Source organism: Megalopta genalis, chromosome 10 (assembly GCF_051020955.1).
Source record: "Megalopta genalis isolate 19385.01 chromosome 10, iyMegGena1_principal, whole genome shotgun sequence".
Taxonomy (NCBI): Eukaryota; Metazoa; Arthropoda; class Insecta; order Hymenoptera; family Halictidae; genus Megalopta; species Megalopta genalis.
In genome coordinates this window covers 8,169,494-8,185,920 of record NC_135022.1, presented here as the reverse complement: position 1 = coordinate 8,185,920, position 16,427 = coordinate 8,169,494, and positions in this window count along the sequence as shown.

Sequence of the window (16,427 nt, the reverse complement as noted above, 5' to 3'; positions counted from 1 at the left end):
GGCGCGGAGGGCCATTGAACGGCCCCCGCCCGGCGGCGCAGTCTACAAATTTGTGTAATATATACCGATGATCGGAGGCAGTCTCAACGTCGAGAATTCTGCTCTCCGTCAACCTCGCATAGGCGCCCCCGCCACAAAGCATGAAATCGATGAGGGAGCGTTGGCTCCCCCGCTCAAAAGTAAACGCCCCGGTGCTTCTCACCGGGACGAGTCCGATCCTATTAACAAGCTCGAGGACGGCGTGCCCCCTTGCGTCGGAGCAGACCGATCCCCAGGCCGGGGACTTCGCATTGAAGTCCCCGCCCACCGCAATCTGGCCCAAAGGAACTTTTCCAATTAGGGCCTCAAGCCCACCGAGAAGGGCACCGAACTCGGTGAGCGGGATATTCGGGGAGAAATAGCAGCCAACGAGGGTGAGATCACCCACGCCGACCGCCACCGCCCCCCGAACGGCACCAACAGGCGTAGCTCCCGCCCCCGCGGCGCCCCTCCCCGTGACCCAGACAGCCGCCTTTCCGGTTTCGTCCCTGTGCCAGTCACCTGGAACGGTCCAGGGCTCCGACACGAGGACAACGTCGACCTCGAGCTCGTGCACGGCCTGCTGGAGCAGGTCGTGGGCTAGCCGACACCCATGCAAGTTGATCTGGAGAACGTTCAGACCCCCCAGTCGGGTTCTCTGCGTATTGGCCGTGCTGGCCATCGCAGTACACTGGTATAAACGATACAGTAAAATACACTAAAATAAAATAAAATACACTTAGCTTGGCTAGTAGTAGTACCCCTGACAAGGCGCCTGTACAGAGCCAAGAGTGCGGATGCAGCCGGATAAAATTCCAATGCAGCCGGGTAAATCCAATGCAGCCGGATATATTCCGATGTCAATCAGTGCGGCACTTAAAATCCAACAAAATCAAGCACGGCACCCACTAAATCGGCGTATCCGTCGCGTACACCTAACTGCACTTTTGCTTGCTTAAATTAAATTAAATTAAATTTCAAGCTTACCGGTTATTGACCGATAAGCTGTCGATATCTAAAATTAATCGAAAAAGAACGGAAAAAGAAAAAGAAAAGAAACGAAAGGAGGCGAAAAAGATCGGCAAAAAGGCCTACAAGAAACTCCGCTCCGGTAAAAACGGGCAGAAAAACTGGTCGAGTCGGTCGCTTGTTGTCACGAACGTTGCGTGACGTCAGCCTCGTCTTTCGAAATTTGACGAAGAGGGCCGGCCCCCTCCGCACGTCCCTGTTCCGTATTGCCTGTCGAGCCGTTCGGCTCCGGTCGTGTTCCGCCGCCTCGCTCGGCCGCGCCTGCGCCGCCGCCTGCGCGTCCCGAGTTGCGCGGTCTTAGCGCGACGTCATCCTGACCGTCTAACCCGTCTCCCCCCGCTCGTCCCTGGGCCGGCGCTCGCCGCAGCCTGAGCTTCGGCTCGCCTCGGCCCGCGTCGCGACGGGAGGCCGAGTCTGCGCACCGGTCTGCGCAGACATCGCTGCGCGTCGACGTCGCGCTCGTTGGCGCGGAGGACTCCCCCCCGGCCGATGCACCGCGCGGTGCAGGCCGCGGAGCGCCACCCGCACGAACGATGCCACCCCTAGCACCGCTAATAGCCTGCCCCTGTAGGGGAGCTGTCTCCGTGGGTTCCTTACCCCCGGTGGACGAGCGAACCCCCTTCTCGACCGAAGGGGGAGAAGGCCGCGCGCGCGGGGTTACCCTAGGGCGCCGCTCGCCAGAGGGGGGCTTCCCCCCTTTATTCTTCGCATCCTCGAGGGCCTTGCGATAGGCAGGGCACCGCAGACCCCCGTCCCGGTGCCCGTCCTGATCACAGACCACACACCTCTCCCGACCCTTGCAATCGCCAGCCCGGTGGTCATCGGCACCGCATTTACGGCAGACCTTAGTACGGTCTGGCCCTTCACACTCGGCAGCCCGATGCCCGTAACCCCGGCACCTGAAGCACTGGAGGATTTCCTCGCGCTCAGTTACCAGACAGCAACTCCAGCCCACCCGTAGTGGGCTGAGAGCGATGATACGCGCCGCCACCGACGCGGGAGCCAGAATTGAAGCATTCTGTCTCCCGGCAAATGCCGGCCGGAGTGCGCGTATCCTATAGCTGTCAGTCGGAACATCAGGCAGCCTCCTGTGAATGGCCGCCTTTATATCGTCGGCGGTCGCATCGCCTTCGACACGGCGAAGATGCAGGGTGCGGAGAGGGCCCCTCCCCACACCGACCGACGCCCTAAGCCCCTGAACCTTTTCGTTGACTAGAGTGCTGAGGGCCCTAGCCTTAGCCCCGTCGCCCCTCACTTGAATGAGCATGTGGCCCTCCCTGCTGGTCCTGACGTCGGAGACGAGAATCCCCGCGCCGTCGATGTCCACCTTGTCTTTAACGGCTCGGAGCATCTGAGCGTACGAGAGATTCTCGCCCCTCACCAGGACCGTGTCGGAGGGCGGCTCGGGAGGACGACGCACTAGGCCGGCCGGGATCCCCCAGATCTTAATTAAAATACCGGTACCCGAAAATACCGCCTCAAGCATTTTCCGGAAAGGCTCCGGCGGAATGTTGGGGTGGGAGGCCATGGCTATGCACTTGCATGCCATTTTGACTCCCAACTCCCTAAGATGCACCAGAGCCTTGAATGCATTTTCGACCACAAAAACACTCGTCCCATTAACCCTATCGGCTGCGAAAAATATTTTTTTCTCGCGAATTCTAAGGGGGGCATCGCGGCGCGGAATGGACGTCCTTAAAGTTAAGAATGTGGACTCACCCACCGGTGGAGGGTCCGCCCTCAAATCGGCGATCCCCGGAATGCGGTCCATGAGGAAGTGGGCAGGACCACCTCCCACCTCAAGGTCGGCCGGGGCGAAGCAGGCCACGTCGTCGTCGGGGCAGCTAACAAGTGGGTTGCCCTCCACGATGGTTGTAGCCGTAAAAGCGGTTTCCGCCCACCTTCTGTCCACCAGGGCTCTAAGCGACAGCCAGTCCCTGGACCCGCGCGTCCACTCCACGACGTCGTGATCGTCGACTTCCTGCGGGTCGCAGGTCTGGGTGCCGCAGGATCTAGACTTCGGCGAGACAGAGCCACTAGAATCCATCACCTCGTGTACCTCCGTCTGGGTGCCGACCGTGACCGAAGCCGGAGAGCTCCGTGAAGAATGCCGGGGAGTCGATGTCGGTATTGCGGAGGCTCGATCATTTCTCCTCATCGCCTTGACCGCGTGCTGCACTTCGTTGAGGCTTCTTATAATTGAATTAAACAATTTCCTCGTGTCTTCCTCCATTTCCGTGGAGGCGCCTAGCCTCTTGCAGAGCGCTCGTGTGCCCGCGACCGCCTTTTTGACCTGCGTTTCCAGGCCAGGCAGGGGGCTCACGCAGCCGCTCGTCGTGGCAGACTCGTCCGAGGTACCGCCGATCGCTTCCTCGGGAGACGAAACCGCGGTCCTCTTTCTCTTCGTCTTACTTTTACTCTTACCACCCCCCGAACTCTTGGCGGAGCCGAGGGTAGGTGAAGGGGAAAAGGAAAATAGAGAGGAAGGAGGGAGAGGGGAGAAGAAGGGAGGAGAGGGGGGATTGGGCACCGGAGAGGAGGCCGTAACGGCCGCCGTCCGGGGATTCTCCTGGTCCTCGGCCTCACGTGCAGGATCGCGAGATCCCGACGGCGGAGACCGTGCCAGACTCTTTCTCGGCAGGAAGGGCGAGCCCTCCTGCACGAGGTCGAAGCGCTGACTTCCAGTAGCCAGCACATCCAAGTCGGCCTGGTTGCCTACCGACTTGGCGGAATTGCGGGTGCCGGGAAGCACCCTTACCTCGGATAAACCGAGGGACGCAGGCGGCACTGTAAAAACCTGCTTATTTTCGTTGTCTCTGTTCATTTTAAAGAAGAAGAGTTAGACATAAAGGGACAAGAACAGTGTAAGAGAGTGTAAATGTGTGATATGGTCAGGAGGATCGCCGGGAGAAGGGGCACCGGCAGCCCGTCCTGGACCCCCCCGATGTCCGAGCGTCCCTACAATCCGGTGGCCTCGTCGGTTCCCCCCCCCGCTCCCCGCAGCAGGGTACCCGTCCGGACGCCACTCGGCACTACTACGAGAAGCGGGATTTAGCATAATCGCCCTACCACTGTGCAGGGCTGCCTCCCAACTGGCTGGGCTGGGTTCGGGCCCCCCTACTAATGGCGGCCCGGCAGTGCCCACCGGTGTTAACCGCTGTACCCTCCAGATAGGGGGCGCACACGGACACGACGAAGTCCCCTCAGGAACCCCGATCATTCCCTCCCCCGACGATCACTGCACCGTACTCCCAGACAGCGACCCCTCGAACTCGGAGACTCATTCATATTCCGGTGTACCTATTAACCAGGTACCCGGACCATTCATAACCCGCCAGGGCATTCCCGTTTATAGGTAGGCCCCCTTCATTCACGAGTGAACCCGTTTATAGGGTTACTCAATTCATCCACTGGCTCCCCGGAAAAAGGGGAAGGCCTCTCTTACACTCTCCCCGAGACAAAGGGTGCTCGGAAGCACGCGTAGAAACGTGTGTGTATATGAAAGTGAGTGGTTGTGCCCGTCGACAGCTACCACTGTTGCTGCGTCATTCGAGAGCCTGAACCCCTTCGGCGAGAACAGCCGGTACCACGTGAAGGTGGGGAAGACTTGGACTGCAGAGGCTATGGCCAGAAGGCCTTAGTTACGCATGACAGTCCCTTATCCGACCGACATAACCTTGACATAACCTTGACATAACCTTGACATAACCTTTTTTTTTTTTTTTTTTTTTTTTTTTATTTTACGTGGAGGAAATCTGCTCGCCAGACACCCCCGCCCCGCCCAGGGGAGCGGGACGAGAGTAGTGTGGGGATCGACCCACTAAAACCTCCACGGCGACCTGAGGACGCAGGACCGATCGCTAGCGATTTAACGGGGGAGCCACGGGAACTCTTGAAGAACACTACCGCGGCTCCCCCTCGCCTGGCCGGCCATCAGGATGGTAACGATGGCGGGCCGCGTCCCGGGGGGAAATAAAATAAATCCTCCCCCCTAAAATCCATTTAAATTCGGCGACGCGAGGGGTCGCACCCCGCACCGCCCCGACACGGCGACCGTGCGATAGGTGACCAGGGCCCCCGCCCTGATCACATCGGCCGCCGGGGGGAGGCCGAGTATATTGGAGGAGGATTACAGTTAACCCTCGCCTCCTTCAGGCGACTCGTCATCCCCCACTCCCAACAGTGGAGGTCCTCCTCTGTTGGCGGGCGGCGGGCAATGAAACCAGCATGTTCTGGTACACCCGCCGCCCGCCTACTCTCAGCTGCCCGGGGTTTCTCGGCGTGGGCGCGCACGCCGTCCCCGGGCACGTCGGGCGGGATCTGTAAGCTCCCGATCCCGCTCGGCAGCCTCCTTCCGCGACATAACCTCCTCGCAGAAAGAGATTGCTGACGCCCACTTCCCCGGGCCCTCCAGCATGGCCCCAACTAGGCTGGAGAGTGCGAGGTCGTGGCCGACTTCTCGTTTTAGGACTCGGCGCAGCGCTGAAAAGGCGGGACATTCCTCCAGCGTGTGCTGCGCCGAGTCTTCCTCCGCGCCACAGTGGTGGCACACCGTCGTCGCTTCCCGCCCGATGCGACACAGGTAGACTCCGAAGCAGCCATGCCCGGTGAACACCTGCGTCGCTCGGTAGGAGAGCCTGCCATGCCGTCTCTCCCGCCACGAGGTGAAGTGCGGCAGGAGAGCCCCGGGGACGCGCTCGCCGGCGTGGGAGCAAAGCTCGACACGCCATCTGGCGAGCGCTAGTCGCCGGGCCTGGAGCTCGAAGCCCTCGACCGTCTCACGCTCCGGCGGGGCCCCTCGAGCACGGCTGGCGATGCTAGTGCGCCTATAAACATAGCCGCGCACCGCCGCCTGAAGCTCGAATGGAAGTTCTCCCGCCAGAGCAAGCGCCGCCACGGTAGACGTGGTGCGGTAACCTCTTATGAGGCGGATGGCCATCCGCCTCTGCAGCCGGCGCAACAACAGCGTGTTGCGCCGGCTGGTCATCACGTACGGCGCCCAGATTGGGGCACCGTATAAGGCCATAGACCGCACCACGCCCAGGTATAGGCGGCGCACCAAATCTCCCGGTCCCCCGAGGTTGGGCAGCAGGCGGCCCAAAGAGGCCGCCGCCTTTTCGACTCGGGGGACGAGACGGTCGAGATGCGCATCGAAGCACCAGTGGCTGTCGAGGATCAGTCCGAGATATTTCAACTCGGACTTCACCTCGACGCAGGCTTCTCCAACCCGGATCCACGATCTGGCCGGTGGCCGAGACCGAGGCCGTCCGTGAAACCAGACAGCCTCGGCCTTCTCCGGGGCTATTTTCAGCCCCAGATCGCGGATCCTCGCGACGACGGCTGCCACCGCAACCTCTGCTCGTCGGATGGTCCTCTCGAAGGTACTCCCGACGGCGACCACCAACGTGTCGTCCGCGTAGCAGACGAGGGTGGCACCGTCGGGCAGGGAGGCCTTCTCCAGGACCGCGTTGTAACCCAGGTCCCACAGGAGCGGTCCTAAAACGGACCCCTGCGGGACCCCGCGGTCCACTTCCCTCCGTATCATCCCGCACCGGCCCGGGTATTCCACCCACCTGTCCCGCAGGTAGGCCCCGATCACCCGCCTCAGATAGGGAGGCACCTGGTGATCGACGAGGGCCTCCCTAATGGCGGACCAGGGCAGGGTGTTGAACGCATTGACGATGTCAATGGACACCGCCAAGCACACCCCGCCCCTTGCCACGGCATTGTCCGAGAGGGACTTGAGACGGTCGATAGCGTCGACCGTCGATCGCCCCTCCCGGAAGCCAAACTGGCAGTCAGCCAGATCTGGGCCGTCGCGGGACAGGTGTCTGGAGAGGCGGGCAACAATGATCTTCTCGAAGATCTTGCCCGCCTCATCCAGGAGACAAATGGGCCGGTACGCGGAGGGAGAATCCCCCGGCCTCCCATCCTTCCTCAAGAGGACCATCCGACTTTCTCTCCATAGGTCGGGGAACGTCCCCGACCTCAGGAGTCCAGAGTAGAGGCTCCTCAGCCTCTCCCCCAGGACGCTCGCGGCGTGCAACCAGACCCGGCCGGGGATACCGTCCGGCCCCGGGGCGGTATTCTTGCCCCGGAGCCATTTGACGACCCCGGCCATCTCCTCCGGTGCAACCTCAAGATCCGGGGACCACTCATGTTCCTCTGGCTCAGGGACAGGCCGGGACGCCTCCCCGCTAACGGGGAATAAAGCGTCCACGACCCGCCCGAGCAGCCCCGGATCCAGGCTCTCCGTCACGGGGGGCGCCCAGGGACGCAATCGTCCCAAAGCCATCTTGTATGGGCGCCCCCACGGATCTCGGTTCAGAGAGCCGAGGAGATCGCGCCAGGCCTGGTCCTTTGCCCGCCTGATGGCCAGCTGCAGGGCGACCACCATCTCCCGATATAGCCCGTACAGCTGGGCAGCCAGCACGTCGTCCGTTCGTCGTCGTCGACGGGCGCGAGCGTACTGGCGTCGCGCGCGAACGCACTCGGTGCGTAATTTCGCTATCTCGCGCGACCACCAGTACACCGCCTTCCTCGGGAAGACCCTGGTCCGTTGCATGGCGACGTCGCAAACCGACGTCATTGCGCCCCGGAACCAATGGGCCTCCCCATTCCCGTCGACTGGCCCGGTCGGTGTTGCTGGCCAGGCCACGACGTGGGCTGCCGCCATCAGAGCGTCCTGGTCGAGGCGCTTCAGCGCCCACCGCGGTCGAGGCGAACCTTCATCGGCGGGGCGACGACGGAGTGTCGACGGTGGGGCGGCGGAGAGGTCGAGAACTATGTATCTGTGGTCAGACAACGTCTCGACCCCTTCCGCCACCCTCCACCCCGTAATACGTCGCGCGGCCGGGGGCGTTGCCCACGAAAGGTCAACGATGGACCCCCCGTTATGCCGCACGCACGTATGGACCGAGCCCGTGTTCAGGAGACGGAGCTCCAGTCCCGCCGCCCAATCAAGCACCTCCTGGCCCCTCGAGTCAGTCCCGGGGGAACCCCAAGCCGTGGCCTTGGCATTGAAGTCCCCCAGGACCAGCACCGGACGGGGATGGCAGCGGGAGACGCATCTCCCTACCCCGTCCAGATACTGCTCAAACTCTTCGAGGGACCACCTTGGAGGTGCGTATATCGCCACAACCGCGGTTCCGCCCCAATCAACGGCCACGTATCCCAGGCCGCGCTCGATAACCGAGCACGGCGGGGACCCTGGCCTCCCAGCCCAAATAATCGCGGCGGAGCCAATCGAGTCCCCCATCCAGTGTGGATGTTTGGGGACCCTGTGCGGCTCCGCCACGACTGCCAACCCGGCACCCCGCTCGGCCAGGCATTGAAACAGGAGATCCTGCGCTCTGGCCGAGCAGTTGAGGTTAACTTGTATTATCGGGCCCGGGGGCCCCATTACACAGCCGTGTCCATCGCCGTCACGGCCGCGGATGCGGTGGCGTCTGGGAATTTAGTGGCCCCATCCGCCCCTGCGGGCGCGGCGGTAGCATCAGGCGATGCTACATTTTCGTTGCTGGCCACGGTGGTCGCTGCCTTGGCCATCGTGGTTTCCCTCCTTTTTTTATTCAATCTGGCAGACGGCCTTTGGCCGCCTCCCTTGCCTCGTCCCGCACTGGCAGCACATGCCCGGCTGCCGAGGCGTTGACCAGACGGCTTGCCCGCGCCCGCACAAAGGGGACAATTGGGCGTGGCCGTACAGGCTGCCACCTTATGGTCCCGACTGCCGCATCTATAGCAGCAGTCGGACCTATCCTCGGCAGAAGTGCACCGCTGACTGGTGTGGCCAACACCAAGGCAACGGTAACACTGCAGAGGCCGGGCACTCAGGGCTTCCACGGCTGTCTGGGTCCAGCCGACGGTTATCCGGCCCGCGACAGCAACCTTGCGAGCGGCCGCGGCAGGACATCGGACCCAGAGGGTGCCCAATCCCGAGGGGGAAGACCGGATTTCGCCGGTATTGATGTCTCCCTCGCTGCACCCGCCCACGCGGGCAACAGCCGCAACGACCTCCGCCGGCGTGGTCGAATCGACCAGGCCGCGCACCCTAAGGTCAGCTTTTTTGACCGGACGCGCGACCTTTACGCCGGTGCCTGCCAGCGCTTCCGCCACTTTTCTGGCGAGGACGGTGGCCTTGGCGGCCCCATCGGTGCCAGGGACCTCCAAAATTAACCCCCCAGTCACCGCCCTTCGCGGCCTCAGCGAGGCGATGCCAATTTCTGCCAGGTCCACCTTGGACCTGGCAGTGGCCATCGCCTGCGCGTAAGTAATGTCCACGCCAGACGGAACCGTTATGGTAACCGCTGCTGTGCGTGGTGGTCGAGGAGGCAGGGGTGTCTTCCTGGGGGCCGCCGGGACCACCCGTCCTTTTCTATTCGCGGCCGCAGTGGCCTTGGCAACCGCCTTTTTGGCCTTCCGGCCAACCACCTGGGACCACGCCTCCTGGGGTGGAGGCGCGGCGGAGTGTGGGGCCAATTCTGCTCGAGGTCGAGCGGGCTCCGTCTGGGCCGCTATAGCCGCCCCAGCTTTCCCACCTTTCTTCTTCTTCTTCGCCCTGCGCCCCACCCTGTTCGAAGACTGTGTGGGGACGGAAGGCCCAGGGGCCACCGATCGCAGGGCCGAGTCCGTTCGCGGCGCGAGCTCCCTCCTGAATGACGCCAATTTGGCGTCTATCAGGGCGCCTATTTGCGCCAGAAAATGTGCGGGCGCAGCCGCAGGTGGTGGCGAGGACTTTTCTTGCCCGGAGCGATGGCAATCCCGGGCGCCGACGTTCGGCGGCGATACTGAGCCCTCTCCCGGGCGTGGCGGCGGAGGCATTGCGGCAGCAGCCGTTCTCGCCTCCACCACCTGCCGGAGCCGGGCCACCTCCGCCTGCAGCTCCGTTATTTGCCCCCTGAGGACGGCATTCTCGGCCTCCAGGACACGCGTGGCGTCGGTAGCCGACCTCACTGCCAGCTCGGACACCCCCACTCTGCCGTTTAAGGCAGCCACCCTCAGGGCGCGGGCCAAGTTGCCCTTCAGCCCCTTTGACACGCCGGAGATCCTGGCCACCTCATCCAGGCTCTCCAATATGGCGGCCGCGACATCCCGCGTCGGACGGTTGCGGAAATTTTCCGCGATATCCGTCTCGTCCGGGAGCGGAACGCTCGACCGCGATGGTCTCGGCACGGGGGCACCCGGGTCGAATATCGCCGCCACCTCCCTTGCCTCGGCCTCCAGCTGCGAAGCCTCGGCCAGCCTAAGTTTGGCCTCTGCGAGGCCAACATATTCGCCGGTCGTCGGCGGCCGTCCTCTCTTCCTCGCTGACGACGAGCCCGGGACACTCTGCGATGAGTGGTGGGAGGAGACAGAGAAATCTGACTCCTCGCCCTCATCGCACTCACCAAGGCCCGCTGCGGTCCTCTTTTTGCCGCGTGTTGCAGAATTCCTCCGCGACACCGGCTCTGTACATCTTTGGAGGCGCACGATAGGCCCGCGCACCTCCACCTCACGCTCGTTTCCCCCCTCCCCGGTTGTATTTGAAAAAGAATCCATAATTGGTCCCACGAGTGTGGTCGGAAAGGAGGTCGCCCCGGGCAGAGCCGCCATACCCGGGGAAGGCTAATACACCCGGGGGTCGCCAGGTACCCCGGGGTTGTCCGCTAAAGATTGGTGCACCCACCAACCATAGCTGGCGCTTACTCCAGCTACACCCTCATCACCGCGCAACACTGCTTGGGGCTAAGGATTTTTTAGAGAGGTTGTCATCCTCGCGGCCCGGCCGGTTAAGGCAAGACCCCCGTTCCTGTAAAACATGACCACAGGTTTACGGTATGTGTCCGACTTTAGTTGGCCCCTCACCTCAAGCCACTCCGGCATGGTAGAACCTGCCAGGGAATAAATTCCGCGCCGGCACAGCCTTGAGGATCATTAGGGCACGAAGCCCCCCCCACCACGACAAGGTAGCGGACATGGGGGGGTGGCGAGCGCAACCTTTTTTTTTTTTTTTTTTATTTTACGTGGAGGAAATCTGCTCGCCAGACACCCCCGCCCCGCCCGGGGGAGCGGGACGAGGGTAGTGTGGGGTTTGACCCACTAAAACCTCCACGGCGACCTGAGGACGCTGTACCGATCGCTGGCGATTCAACGGTGGAGCCACGGAACTCTTGAAGAACACTACCGCGGCTCCCCCTCGCCTGGCCGGCCATCAATATGGTAACGATGGCCGGCCGCGTCCCGGGGGGAGATATAATCCTCCCCCCTAAAATCCATTTAAATTCGGCGGCGCGAGGGGTCGCACCCCGCACCGCCCCGACACGGCGACCGCGCGATAGGTGACCAGGGCCCCCGCCCTGATCACAGCGGCCGCCGGGGGGACGACGAGTATATTGGAGGAGGATCACAATTATCCCTCGCCTCCTTCAGGCGACTCGTCATCCCCCACTCCCAACAGTGGACGTCCCCCTCTGTTGGCGGGCGGCGGGCAATGAAACCAGCATATTCTGGTACACCCGGCGCCCGCCTACTCTCAGCTGCCCGGGGTTTCTCGGCGTGGGCGCGCACGCCGTCCCCGGGCACGTCGGGCGGGATCTGTAAGCTCCCGATCCCGCTCGGCAGCCTCCTTCCGCGACATAACCTCCTCGCAGAAAGAGATTGCTGCCGCCCACTTCCCTGGGCCCTCCAGCATGGCCCCAACTAGGCTGGAGAGTGCGAGGTCGTGGCCGACTTCTCGTTTTAGGACTCGGCGCAGCGCTGAAAAGGCGGGACATTCCTCCAGCGTATGCTGCGCCGAGTCTTCCTCCGCGCCACAGTGGTGGCACACCGTCGTCGCTTCCCTTCCGATGCGACACAGGTAGACACCGAAGCAGCCATGCCCGGTGAACACCTGCGTCGCTCGGTAGGAGAGCCTGCCATGCCGTCTCTCCCGCCACGAGGTGAAGTGCGGCAGGAGAGCCCCAGGGACGCGCTCGCCGGCGTGGGAGCAAAGCTTGGCACGCCATCTGGCGAGCGCTAGTCGCCGGGCCTGGAGCTCGAAGCCCTCGACCGTCTCACGCTCCGGCGGGGCCCCTCGAGCACGGCTTGCGATGCTAGTGCGCCTATAAACACAGGCGCGCACCGCCGCCTGAAGCTCGAAGGGAAGTTCTCCCGCCAGAGCAAGCGCCGCCACGGTAGACGTGGTGCGGTAACCCCCTATGAGGCGGATGGCCATCCGCCTCTGCAGCCGGCGCAACAACAGCGTGTTGCGCCGGCTGGTCATCGCGTACGGCGCCCATATTGGGGCACCGTATAAGGCCATAGACCGCACCACGCCCAGGTATAGGCGGCGCACCAAATCTCCCGGTCCCCCGAGGTTGGGCAGCAGGCGGCCCAAAGAGGCCGCCGCCTTTTCGACTCGGGGGACGAGACGGTCGAGATGCGCATCGAAGCTCCAGCGGCTGTCGAGGATCAGTCCGAGATATTTCAACTCGGACTTCACCTCTACGCAGGCTTCTCCAAACCGGATAATATTTATTTCGGTATAATATTTATTTCTATATAATATATTTATAATATAATATTTATTTCTTTAAAAACAATCTGGGAGTAATGATGAAAAGACCAAGAAAATATGTAGGCCGTGCAATAATGGTGAAGTAGACAGTAACATTCAGCGTGCGAGATCACTGTTATACTAACTACCGTTTGCGTTGCGCTTTTTTTTAATCTGTTTGTCGATGCGATTTTATTACCAATATTATTGAGAGGAGGGAAAGCATCTTCGGCTGTTTAAAACAAAGCGTTGATGCATGACAATAAAGCAACGATTACATTAGGGTATGGAGTTAATCAAAATGACTTCTGAAATAAATTACTTATTTTTCAATGGCCAAAAAAATGTTGCCGTTTAATGGTGTTAATTTTTATTATTCAGGGAAGTTATTATAAATATAAAAAGTTATGACTATAGCAAGTGCTTTGACACATAAATTTAAAATTTTTCAAAAAGTGGAGTTAATCGATGTATGCACTGAACGGCTCAAATAGCACGCAGTAGTAAACTTTTCATTCTTACAAGGCACAGTAACTCGATCGAAAACTACTATTTATATTTTGTTAAATATTTTATGTTCCTTATATATTTCAATTATAATAAAATTAGTAGTTATGTAAAAGACATCAACATATATGACATCAACAACATAAAAGACATCAACATAGAAAACCATATAATTTATCGAAAACTTCAGACGCCACTTTAATGGGCACAGTAAGTGACATACTAATCCTATCTGGCTATCATACAGAACTGAAAATTAACAGTTATGGACCTATATACATAATATCGATTTTAAATGTCGGCATTCAACTATCGCATTTCTCCTTGGTGCTCGAAGACATCGTCGCTACTCGGCAGTTATTTTGTGTGCGTTGAGTTTTTTGTTTCAATTGATGGGTCAAACAGCGCGTTCTAGTCAGCCTGTCGCAGTTACATAAACGGATATAAAGGACATAAAATAGCACGTGTGCATACTTCGAATAAAATATCATTATTTAATTGGATACGCGGTATTGCTTTTTGTTTATTTCCATCATTAAACAATGGAAACTGTTTGATGAGAATTTTTGGATTCTCCATAATTCTTTCACGAACTGAAACCGATGTCATAATTGTTTTCAATCTCTGCTTTATGAAGGTATATTCAAGAATGTAAAAGTTTGAATCTTCAAAATTCTGGCAAAAGTTATCCGCAAATCTATTCGTAGCCTTCATATAAAGATAAAGATAAAAGATGAAAATTATATTCAACGCCACGAATAAATACGCTTTGAATAAAAAATATATGTATTGGAAATGGATGTAAAAAGAAATGTGCACTTTCTGGTAGAAAAATATCTTTACTTCGCGACATGTGAAGAAGCTTTAAAACCTGGTTTTCTCAAAAACGAAATCCTAAAAAAAAAGAAGTCACTCTATATCTTTTTCATTTCTTTTTTATGAAGAATAACCCGGTGACCGCTTGTATATACTTTCAGGAATACCCTGTACATATTTTTCAACAGGGTGATGCCGCGAATTTTTTTCTCGAGGATTAATCAGCAAGATCATATCGTTGAAAATTGTTGCGAAAATCATAACCATGCATTATGCAAATGGCAGATAATTTCAAAAGATTGCCGAATGATAAAAATGTATTTAAGATGATAAGAAACAATTAGAACAAAAAACTAATAAAGAAACTTCGTAGATAATGACGACTGTTAATAAGTGGAAAGATGAAGCCACAAAACATTAGGCATTCAATATTATTGCTTGATTTATTGACATACATAATTTTTAGTTAAGTGTGCTAACATTTTGTCTGACTGTATTTCCATAAAAATTCTCTTTTTTTAAATAAAATTGTTTACACTTGCGAAATGCAATTTTATTTCATTTGTGTATGTTTATAGTGGTATTTTGCCAATTTATATAGAAACAGTATTTTAGTTGTAATGTTACATAAATAAAAATTACATTAGTTTTAAAGTATGTTATCTTTTTGTTAGATACTGTATTACCCCGAAATGAAAACTAGAGAGCATAATCGGAAACTTGAGACCAAGCATCCACATATTCGACACTTTCCTATCTTTATTTGAAAAACGATTCTATGAATATTGATTTGTTTTTGTTCTGGAACAATGTAGTTACGTGTTGATAATTAAGTGGTATTTTTATTTGTCGGACAAATTCTCGACTAATAAAATTATTTATTTCAAACACATCGAATAAAGATACTTATTTTATTAGGACCCTCCACAATATTGCATAAAGATGAAGAAATATCTTTTGTTCGTAACGTTTCTATAATTTATTATCTAAATAATGTACAACTCTGCTAGGTTGTCATTTGTTTCGCAATTACAAGATGCAAATGAATTTCAGCATAAATTATACTGCAAAAATATCGTACAGTATTTATGATGAAATAGTTGAAAATGTTAAATGCTAGATGTTTTTAATCGAGTAGTACATATATTTAATCGATCCAAAAGTTTCAGTCATATTACTACGAGATCGATTAATATTGTATAAAAAAATAATGCACCGTCAGACATAATAAAATTCGTTTATTAGAAGTAAGTTAAAAAGATTAAATATTTTAATTATGGAAAAAATTATAACTTGAATTACATTGCACAGCTACTACAGTAACTCGAAATTTTATATTATTTTCACGATTCCCTTAGTTTCGTTAATATCATTTATTCCAAGTAGACTAACAAATATACGATCAAACCCTACTAGAAAATCTGAAAAATTTGGAACATTGATTGCAATAGATTCTATGTTGTTGAGGAACAGTCTTCTCTCTATTCCGGTGAAAAAGAAACATATCAATTATTTTTCTTCCTCATTATTTTGAACCACAATTTTCAACAAAGAAGAAGCTGACAAAATTCTTTAATATATTAGGAAAGGTCTATGGTTTATTTAGAAATGGTTTCATAAAAAAGAAACGAAATACGTCGAGATACACCATATGCTGTGCAATGCTTCGTAATTCTCGTTTACGATAAGCATAGTTTCAGGACAGTCCTTCCGTCCTTGACAGCAATTGCAGCGAATACTATTTTATGGCATCTTCAAGTGGCTTTCTCGTTTAGGGTCTCCGACGAGAAGAATCAAGCCGTTAGAGGAATGATTTACAGACGACTCGAGACAATAGATACGAACATGTGTACACTAGAGGCGAGCAGGACAAGGATGGCTCGCAACATCGAGATCCCATCGAATTAGGAAAGGACGAAAGAAATAGTATAAGCTTCTGATAGAATTGTTCGGTACCTACGAATGCATAGAAACATACGCCGCTTAAGTTATATAATCACTTTTAATGAAAAACAGCGATGTATCATTGACTGTAGTTTTCATAACAGTCTAATAAGTTATTGGATAACCCTTGGATTTGAGGACTGCATTGCATCTGTGTGGCATAAATTCAATTAATCGAACACAAAACTCAGTCGGAATTTCTGACCATATTTTCGTGATTGTTTCCATTAATTTTGCTTTATTGTTAAAAGATCCCATTCCCTTGTGATAAATAACCAATTGTCGGATTTCAAAAGACGTATTTCTTCCTTTTCATCCCATTTTCACAAGTAAAGCGTCTGATATCACCAATAATTTCTGTGGTACCGAGTTCTTACAACGAATTTTTATTTATTTATATACAATATGTGTTAGCGGCGTCGTCAATGTAATACAATATTTTACTCTGCCATCTAAGATGTTGTGTCCGAATATTTTTGCGACGTTAAATTTTGTCACAATCTTGTTTATCGCTTATTATACAAAAGAACATGTGCAATAACTAAACAAAATTTATTTTTCTACTTACTTTAAGAAGTGCTTTATTATATGAGAAAACGAT